Here is a 10,529-nt window from a genome sequence, read left to right on the forward strand (position 1 = left end):
TCGTCTTAATGTACCCTGGGGCAAATATCACACCTACCTGTAAAGTAGTGTTCCATGTTGCAGGATTTCACAGATAAATTGCTTGATCAGACAGACAAAACATTTATGGGTGCTGTCGCTATCGTTTTATATAGACGTCGGAATTGTCGAGACAAATTATAATATGAAGTACGAAGTACAAAAACTAAGTATAATATGCTACTTTTTGAGTGTTTGTATACTTGTCTGATCCAAATCCGGGAAAATACAGATCGTGATCATAGTCAAATTAGTGACAGCGTCTGATGATCTGAATCCGGACAATTCGGGCCATAAGTAAGTATATTCGCTGGAATCAGCTACTTATTGCCTGAATTTTATCAATTAATATTATTAATATTTTAATATAGCTGAAAAAAAAAACAAGCAATTACTGAGTTCTTGACTGGCTCTTCTCAGTAGAATCAAATCATATTTTAAAATGTGAAGACAAATTCGCACACATGTTCATATTATGCAGCACAGACCTACTACATAGACACTGGCGCGATATTTACGCATTTTTGAGTAAAACGAAACCTACGAGTACGCTAGTTGCGTACACGTTAGGTAGACACTAGACATACTATAAGTTTTTTTTATATCGTAACTTGTAAGGTAACTTGCTTCAAAACATGGCACCCAGTTATTAGTCTGTGGAAGTCGTTGGGTTGGTTGTGCTCTTAGTGTAAACACAATACTTGGAGAAGGTAGCACTTGACAAAAAAAGTAAAACAACATTTAAAAATTTATTTTTAGCGCAGCAATTCTTAACTCGGTAAAAGCTGGGGCGTGTTGCCGAGACAAAATGGCTGTTTCATTAGTCGGGGCAAATCTGTTTCTTTCCGCAAACGACAAAAGTTAGCCGCGAGTCTTTTGAGTTTTCTCAATAAATCACTTTAATTTATTGAGACGAAAGTCGTGGAGTACTTAGCGTTGAACTTGCTGCTATTACGCTTGACTAATGCGCTTGCGTAATAATTCTCCGTCAGGTTTGAAAAACCTACTTATCTTTTGTAATTAATCAAGTTAACCCACAGGTGAACTACGATAAATGTAAATAAAATTGTAATCTATGCCGAGAAAGAGGGGAAACAGATCAAAATATCCTAATATACGAGTAGGTGTGAAACCTAAACTAAAAATGTTTCTGCCTATGTCGGTTATAGACTTTGGAACCATCCAACCGATCTGCCTCAAATCAGTATCATTAGAAAGGCAATAATGCGAAGATGCTTTTAGAGCACTCAAACAATGCATTAGGCACATTCTTTTTAGCGTAGTACCACGGTAGTAGCACGAGCCGGTTATATCCGCTAGTAGGTATAGTAAGTGACAGGTTGAGATGGCCATCGGGGTATGAGGCGGGAGACGTCCCGTACACCCGTACGTCATCCGCGCTCACCCGCAGTGAGGTAGCGCAGGAGCCGTGGACGTTGTGGTGTACGGGTGTGCGGGGTGGGTGTGTGTCCATCTCAACCTATCGCGCACTATATGTATACTTGTTATATTATATATTACACGTATGCGTAGGGCATTGGGAATTAACTTCTGGGGTCTGGGAAATCCTTCTTATTCTGAGAGGAGACCCGTGTTTCGTAGTTAGCCAGCTATGGGTTGATAAAGGTACACTGAAAACAAGAAATAGAAAAAAATAACACATTAGTAGGTACATAAACAGAAAGAAATATATTCGTAGATACGTCGAAATTAAAAACGTAATACGTTTCGAAGCGATCTTCAGATCCGATACGGCTTTAATAAAAAGTCTCGTTTTCCAATCTCATCAATCGTCATCCGAATCCTCGTTACGTCTGGAAAGTCAAACAAATCAACCGAAGCACTTAGCGGCGAAGCATGGCTCAGTCTCTCCGTACGGAAAACTTTAATTGTTTCTAAAACTTGTTAGAAATTTTATAAACTTCTTTAATCCTGTTTATACTCATACTTTACTAGATGATGCAGATAATTGTTCCGCGTGGATTTAGGTTTTTTTTAAATTCATTAGAAAATGTTTCTTTTTCGAGCATTAAATGTAGCCTATGCCCGTCCATGGAATGTAAGCTATCCCTGTACCTAATTTCGCCAAATTCGGTTAAAAGGATGGGCCATGAAAAACTAGCAGATAGACAGACAGACAGACAGACACTGCACTTTCGCATTTATACTTTATAATAATAGTACAGACTTTTTGGGACACTCATAAATGCGGAAGTGTGTTGGTTTGTCCTTTTATCACGCCACAACAAAGCAACAAATCGAGAATAATTAATTACGAGACAACTAGGAGAGGGTCACCTGATAATAAGTGATTGCCGCCGTCCAAAGCATTCTTATATTTTTCAAATGACAAATCACATACTATGTAAAAGTTAATATTACATTGGTGACTTGAAAGTCTTTTCGCTAAAGTAAATGAAAAAGTACATGATGATATCTATCTATATGATGTCTTTTATTATTAAGGTAACCGAAGACCCCTGCTATGTCTACAAAATATACATTATACAGTTCCCAATATAACATCACTGTAACAAAGTAAAGCCTGCATAATAACCCTGTACATACGAGAATGTACGTACGGGGCTTAGTATACTCATTATGGCAACGCTCATGGAACACTTCACCCTCACGTATTTTACGTAGTTGTATTAATAGGAATGAAGCTATGTATATATTATGGTCTAAGTATACAATAATATATTCAACGTCTAAGTCCTAACGACCCTACACTTATATCGATGCCTAAACTTGACTACTGAATCTTTAGATCTGAGAATTATTCTTCTCGCACAATACGAGAAAAATTAAATGGAACAAATTCAACATTATAAGAATTCAACATTTTAGGAATTCAACATTTTGAACCTGAAGGGAGTGATTTACGAAAAATTAAATACTTACTTATCTTTTTTATTTGACTACTTGGGTGAACTGTGCTACAAGTCTGGACAATGCTAAAATTGACCAAAAATTCGTTAATTAAATGTCGGAAATTTGGACTTTTTCCATAATTTTTCATTTGCCAGATCACCTACTAGTCTCACCTAGGCGACGGAGGTTTGGTTTTTGACATAACATAACATTGTATATAAGTTCCATTTGGTCGTAAATAAAGATGTTTCAATTTAACTTTTTGTCAGAAAGTTGTGCCAACTGGAACGCGTGCTGCGGTTCCATGTAGATAATGACCAAACGTTACATAAGTCTTGTTGTTTTTGCTAATTACGAGCGCATTTTCCTTTGGGAAGCGGAATATACGGCTATTTTCATATAATATTTTCGGAAAATTCGTATTTTTACCATATTTTACTATCTTTTTGCCACGGCTTTGTCCGCTCAAAGTTTCGGTCTTATCTCAGCTTTGAGCAAAAGTTAGAACAGAGTCCACGGCTGGCCAAAATATGTCTTTTGTAGAGACCTCCATACGCCACACTTTTGTTTGAATCCAATCCCTGCAACTCGTTTGATGTCGTCTGTCGACCTGGTACCTATGGGAGTCTTCCAACGCTACACTTTCTGGTGCGAGGTCTATGGGACCCCAACGTCAGTTTCAAATGTTTTCAAACAAATACCAAAACCAAAATTTTATGAATCCTAATTGTGACTGAACTCTCCTTCGTCAGTGTATGAATGTTAGTCAAAATGTTGTAGTACCTATAGTTCGCGACAGGTCGACATGGCAGGCGAGGGAGCGCCCCGCACACCCGCACGTCACCCGTGCTATCCCGCACCAGGTTAGTGCGGGCGTTGTGCGGGCATATGAATAGATATCCCTAGTTTAGGGTGTTCCCACCCCGATTGCCATCTCGACCTGTCGCAAAATATATATGAATATGTTGATATTATTATACTACATAATTATTTTACAAAATCAGCTTAAATATTTCGATGGCTTATCTCACAATTGCACTAACTACACAATTGTGGATTTTTAAAGTTCAGATTATAACTAGTACAAAAACAATAGATATTTTCAGTACAGTTCAGCAACTGATCACAACTCTAGACCAGATGCTAAACTATATTGAAATTATCTAATGCAACTACCTAGTTATGAAGTAAGCCATCGATTTATACAGCTTAAAAGAATCCGCATTGACTTTCTCAAAATCGAATTTATTACAACGTGTAATACAATAATCTGTAAGTAATAAATAATATTAATAAAGATTTTCCAAACGTTAACAACAGGAAAAATGATATGATGTATCAAAAGATAGATATCGGAACATCTCTTTTAATTGATACGAGAAATCGATTGGCATCGTTGAGAGAAGTTGAAATTTAATTAGTATCGTTATCTTCAAGCCGACTCAGACTAACAAGAACGTACTCGTATCTTCAGTTTCCAGACACTGAAAAAGCTCTGTACTATGTAACAAATGTTGTCTGCTACGTATAAGTACTAACATGATGGCTCAACCTGCCTGAAAGCGCCATTGCGCGTTCTTGATGTAGGTACAAATAACGCATGTGAAGACTGTATCTTATACCATCGATTAAGATATAACACTATGTACTTTTTAATATTTTTCATATGCATGGCGGCCATGTTGAAATTCACCATATTATTATTTCTTGTTATAGTGGCAACAGAAATATACACTGAGAATTCAACTTGCTACCTATTACGGTTTATGATATACAGCCCGCTGATAGACTGACAGCGGAGGTTTAGCAATAGGATCCCGTTCGGGTACAGAACCCTAAAATGGTGTCAAAACTTGAGGTCTCTCCTCGCTGATTCATATGTACACGTCGAAAAATTAATAACGCATGCTACGGCCTACGACACAATACGAAGAAAATAAAATATCAACAGTTCACCAATTTACGCATACATTGATATTACTTGCATCAATATCAATTCAAATTATCAAAAATCAATTCAATTGAATCGCAACGAAATTGATCACTTGATCAATTTGCCTAGCTCAAACTAGCCTAGATTGCGTCAGTCTATAGCTACAACATGCTATAACTTTTGCTACGAAACGCAATTGGTGCTCACAATATTAGCCAGTATTGTTATGTTCATAAAGACTGTTTCTGATTGACTGTTGAATGTTAGTTTTTGTGTTTACTGTTTAGTAGCCGGGTAACTGAAGCGAATTTCATTATGCTCATTATTTTGCTTTCCATCCGTCTTATAATATTTATTCCACTTTATTTGTGCAAACGTAAAATTTATATACTTCCAAAATGGCAACATAATTAATTATTTTTTAGTGTTTATAGTAACGACTTTTATTAATTAATAGACTGGTAATGGGCCTCCATACTTTACAGCATTTTCATAGGTACACCTATGAGAATTCTTTGTCCAAAGTAGCGTAAACACCGCGCTCGCGTTAGTATCTTAGTAGTCACACGCACAAGCATTACGAATTTATCTTCTCGTGTTAAAATACAAATATATTTTTTAGAAAATTGACATGCATTTATGACCAAAATATTCCCCTTTCTCTTCCAATTAAGCGTAAAGCTTGTGCTAAGAGTAGGTACGACAATAGTGCTCGGGTGGGGTTTCAATCGCCGACCTTTCGGAATTCAGTCCGCTCCTCAATCGTTGAGCTATTGACGCTTTCAAATTCATTCCTCATCTCATTCGAGGAATTTTTTTATCAACATGTTTAATGCAACAGACTGATCTCAAATGTAACAGTCGTACAAGGGGGTTTCGCCAGCAAACAATCCTAATGCAATGTGCACAACAAACATAAGGTAGGTACTCGATAAACTAGACACATAGCAACAAGTAAAGTGGTATATCTCAATTATATTAAAAAGTAAAGTGTAACAGAAAATTGTAATGATGTAGAGTCGCTGTCAGTTTGATAGGACAAGAAAATAATGCTAAAACCAATAATTTTATAGTACTCCAAAACAATCTATTTTTAAGCTCTGAAAGATTTACATTTAGAATTTTTTTTCTCTTAAAAGTAATTTCGGCTAGATTTAAAAAAAACGATTACGTTGCATCTCTACCCATATTATAAATGCGAAAGTGTGTTTTTTTGTTAGTTTAACCTTCATTCACGCCGCAACGAAGTAACAGATTGACGTGATTTTTTGCATGCACTTAACTAAAAACCTGTAGAATGACAATATAAACTTGACTTAACTTATACTCCGGAAAACCAGGGAGATCCCAGGTAAACCTTAACTAGAAAACCTAAATCCACACAGATGAAGTAGGGGTCAACAATAATATATTTCGTAATTCCTGTAATTTGAGTTGGTACTTTATAATTTAATAATAAAGAAAATGGGAAAAAACCAGCCAAGTGGGAGTCAGACTCGCGCACCGAGGATTTCGTACTCGGGTATTTTTTCCAACATTTTTCACAAGGAACCAAAAGCTTAATTTGCTAATCCGCTAAACCAGACAAATCTTAATGGTATCACGCAGCACCACACAAATCCCAAAACCACTTGACGTATGTTTCGCTCCGACACCGGAGCATCCTCAGGAGATGTAGACCTTACAATGCCTAATTTCAAAGCTACTACTTATACTTTATAGGAACCCTAAAAATGAACTTATACATCCTTAGAAATTTCTCAAAATAAGACTTACCTCGCTTTTACTCTACGTTCGAAGACTTTACAGGGGTGAGTTAGCACGGCTCCCTAATGAAATGAAGACGTTGCCAGTTTACATGCCCTATGTTAGAGACGGGATTCACGGGTGGCTTTTGGCTAATTTAACATTGCACGTGCTTGGGGAAAACGATTATTAGACATGTATAGTAATTAAATATAGGTAACTATGTAAACTGATGTTATATAGTATACATATAGTTTCACTATGGAGTATCTTATATCGATATTATTATTAAGCAGGTTTTTAAGTTAAGTTTATTCTCTGTGATGTAAATGTTTCGTCACAAGGACATAGTTCTTACTAGCTGTGCCCGCGACTTCGTTCGCGTGGAATAGTGACTTTTCGGGCAGCATATACTCTGTACGTTAAAAATGTTCGCCGTGATTCTTTAAATTGACATAACTTTTTTATTTATGAACCGATTGACATGAAATAAACACTAAATGTTAAGTGAAGCTTACTACAATATATTAGTGAAAACCGTATCTAAATCGAATAAGCCGTTTCTGATATTAGCGTGCACAAACACACAGACAAACAGACAAAAAAAAATTAATTACAATTTCGGGTTCGGCATCGATATAATAACAACCCCTGCTACTTTTTTTTTATATATTTCCATTGTACAGACACCACTTTTCTACAATTTTATTATATGTATATAGATGACGAAACATTAACATTATTAGTTGTGTTTATATTATTCCAAAGTCCTGGCAAATGTTTTTTTAAATATTTATCTCGTAGTATTAAGGTTGTCTATAGTATGTTATAACTAAGCAAGCGACTGTTGTAGTAAAATAGTTAAGCTTCCTCAATTTACATGCATATAAAGTTCTATTTCACCTCAGTAACTGCAGAGGGCTTAGGGTTTAAGCAGATCGCTGACGAGGAAGCGATTAGCTATCGATTATTTCCTTGCTCAAGAGACGTACAATCGATGTAGGTATGCTTCCGTGACAATAAAAGAGAAGAATAAAGAATATATATTATTAAAAATTGGTAAATTATTTAACGATTCAAAAGCACTTGTAAAAGTCTATTTGAATAAAAATCTATTCTATTCTATTTTATATTAATAGTTTATCGATGACTGTGATGTGTTATGCGACACTTCCGGCAAGGACTCTCTCCACTAGTTTGTTGCAGCGACAAGAGCTAAAAACTCGCTCAGCAATGCTCTCTTGGTCGAAACACTCGCGCTGTTTGCGCAGGGATTAATTATTATGTATTTTACATTCACTCATAGCCCAGCGACAAAATTATCCCAACTACACACTCGCTTCTCGTTGCTCGCCAACTCGTTCCTAGTTATTACTTCAACTCGTTTCTCGCTCACTTTTGGCGGTCGAACAGCTGCCTAAAGCGCATAATTTTCCTCTCGTATTGTTGAGGGCACAACGTAATTCTATTTGCTTAGAAATTTGTTTTGTGCGTAAACATTTTCCTTTTGATGATGATGAATGATGAAATACACCGGATGATTTATTAATTTTATTACGGAATTAGCCTTTTATAAACCTTGTTTGGTTCATCTTTTATTATAAAAAGGCATTTGCATTTTTTTGCCAAGGAAACTGAATAAGCCTTAAGGCTGGACGCCCATTGTCTACTATTGCCTGAACACAGAAATTATGGGACCATTTCGCAAATTTTTTAAAACTATTGAGTATAAAAATTGCAAATCTTGTTTTTGGAGAAACCTGTATAGACATACATAAAAAAAAACTGAAATGAGAACCCCCTCCTTTTTGGAAATTGGTTAAAGTTGGGTAGACACAGGCTAGATAATAATATTTACCTAACTTTTTGAACTTACAGCCTTTCTGGGTTCTTTGGCCTACTTTGCTCCCTTTTAGCCAAGAAAGCATCAAAAATTAAATCTCTCTTTACCTGGTACAGTTTCTAATCCCTACCACGTAATCGATTCATCAAGAGATGAATAATATAGTTAGTCGGGAAATTGTCCTTCAGTATTAGGAAATAATCTCATTAAAATGCTGCCTACGAGTCGTGATTGATGCGAGTTCGTTTGTTTACACCCATTTTGTGACGAGTTTCAGAATTAGGCACTTACCTAGTTTGATTTAAGGTTGTTCTTGTATATTAAGGCTATCCTTGCCAACGATCCCCCGTCGATTTCCTACGTATGATATTATTGTTCTTATCTCTATCTGCCCTGGTTCGTGCATTCTCGGTTCCTAGATCGGTACATTTGTGATAACCAAATTTCAAATTGCTGTGATTGGCTGAATTTACCATGTTCTTGCTGCGACAGTGAGTTTGAGCCACTAGCGGAACAATGTTAGCCGGTCAGAAATGATTGCAATTAGTCAACCTGTTTGACGTCCGTGTTCTGTTTTCGATTACAAAAAAGAAAAAATTGTTGTTGCAATCATCAATTTTAGCAAATAGTGAAAGAGAGTCGGCCAATCAGAGGTCACAACTACCGTCACACTTTCTGTCACACTATGGCAGTAGGCATACCGAGTAATGAAAACAATTTTTCATTCTGTCTAGGTCGAAGTAGGGTTGCCACCTGGCTCTTTTTGATTTACAGGCTACCACCATCAAAAATACGGGGTTTAGATTTGAAGAAATTTGAAAATTTGAAGTATTTGAAGAAATAGGCGGTGGTTCTCTCTGAAATGCATGGAAAGCCTATTTAGATATTTCAGTTTATTTATAAGTTTTGTATTTTTTCTCTGTATGTTGCCGTATCTTGATTGGTTAACTGTGTTTGCAATGTGGTTTTAAATAAAAGATTTATTTATTTAAATAGCTTTTAAAAACTCTTAGTGTTGTAAAGCAAAATGTTATACATTTCATGCATACAATCTTCTCATTTCAACTTAAAATTACATTTAATTTGTAATTCCACCTTCACAGTATCAATACTATGGCCATAGCCAGGAATCGATTGCGGGAGAGGTTTTATTAGGGCCGGAACTGAATCCTGTCATGAGGAAAAAACATTCGCTCAACTTTATGGGCTAATTACCTGGTTAGTGGAATTTCGCCTTTCAATTTGACAGTGAGATAAAATACAACAATAAAAAAGCGCGAGCGCAGTGAGCGTAAGTGTTTTTGGTTCAATACAGAAAAAATTAAAGTGAAAGGGAAACGAGTGTAGCCATAGCAAGATTTTATTTTTAAAGCTTCCTATCCATACTAATATTACGAATACGACAGTATATATCTATTTGCCTATCTATTTGTTACCCTTTCACGGCCCATCTTCTTTACCAAAATTTTGGTACTTACTATTCAGAGGTAACTTGCATCCCAGACATTTTTTTTAGGCGGCTTTTTAGCCCGGAAAATCCCCCACGGAATTTTTAAAAATCTAAATTCATGCAAACGAAATTGCGGGGTTTACACCAAGTAATAGAAATTCAAAGCGCGAGTGAAGTGAGCGCGAAATGTTTGATATATTTCCAAAAAAAAATTGGTAAGCAAATGCAAGAAATAGTGTAAGTATTATTTTAGGCTTAGGTTTTTGACGGCTTCCCAGGCGCAGTCGCCATTTCGAAATTTCTGGTCTGGTGGGAGGCTTCGGTCATGGCTAGTTATATGGTTAGTATGGCCCTAACGGCCAAGAAATTAGACTGCATCATCACTTACCACTAGAATAGATTAAAGTCACGGGCTAACTTGTATAAAAAAGGCTTACATCCTCAAACCAAGCCCCGCCGCCTTGGCTACGACCATGATCAATATCGAGTGGGTTTCGGCTACGCATTGCCGCAAAAGGAAAATATTCTTTCTACTGGACATAACGTCAGTGTTTGATTTCGCCAGCCAGCTCCTACTGAATTTGTAAAAAACCGGCCAAGTGCGAGTCAGACCCACGCACCGAGGGTTCCGTATTCGGGTATTTTTTCCGATATTTTACTCGAGA

Source organism: Maniola jurtina, chromosome 6 (assembly GCF_905333055.1).
Source record: "Maniola jurtina chromosome 6, ilManJurt1.1, whole genome shotgun sequence".
Lineage (NCBI taxonomy): Eukaryota > Metazoa > Arthropoda > Insecta > Lepidoptera > Nymphalidae > Maniola > Maniola jurtina.